The sequence below is a fragment of the Antrostomus carolinensis genome, unplaced genomic scaffold (genome assembly GCF_000700745.2).
Source record: "Antrostomus carolinensis isolate BGI_N321 unplaced genomic scaffold, ASM70074v2 scaffold48072, whole genome shotgun sequence".
In the NCBI taxonomy this organism is placed as follows: domain Eukaryota; kingdom Metazoa; phylum Chordata; class Aves; order Caprimulgiformes; family Caprimulgidae; genus Antrostomus; species Antrostomus carolinensis.
Window position 1 is genome coordinate 1 of NW_010302772.1, and position 220 is coordinate 220.

Here is a 220-nt window from a genome sequence, read left to right on the forward strand (position 1 = left end):
CCGGGCTGAGGGGGGAGGGGGTCATTTGGGGACGCTGCGCTGTCACCTGCGTTAAAAACGCGGCTTCCCCCCCTTGCTGCACCTACTCACGCCGAAATGTTGTGACACGCGAGGAAAAGGGGCTTCGTGTGGCTGCCACGATGGCTGCAAATGTCCTGTGTCATAGTGAGGAGTGGAGAGCGATTGCCCTGCGTGATCTGGTAACATCTACATAATACAC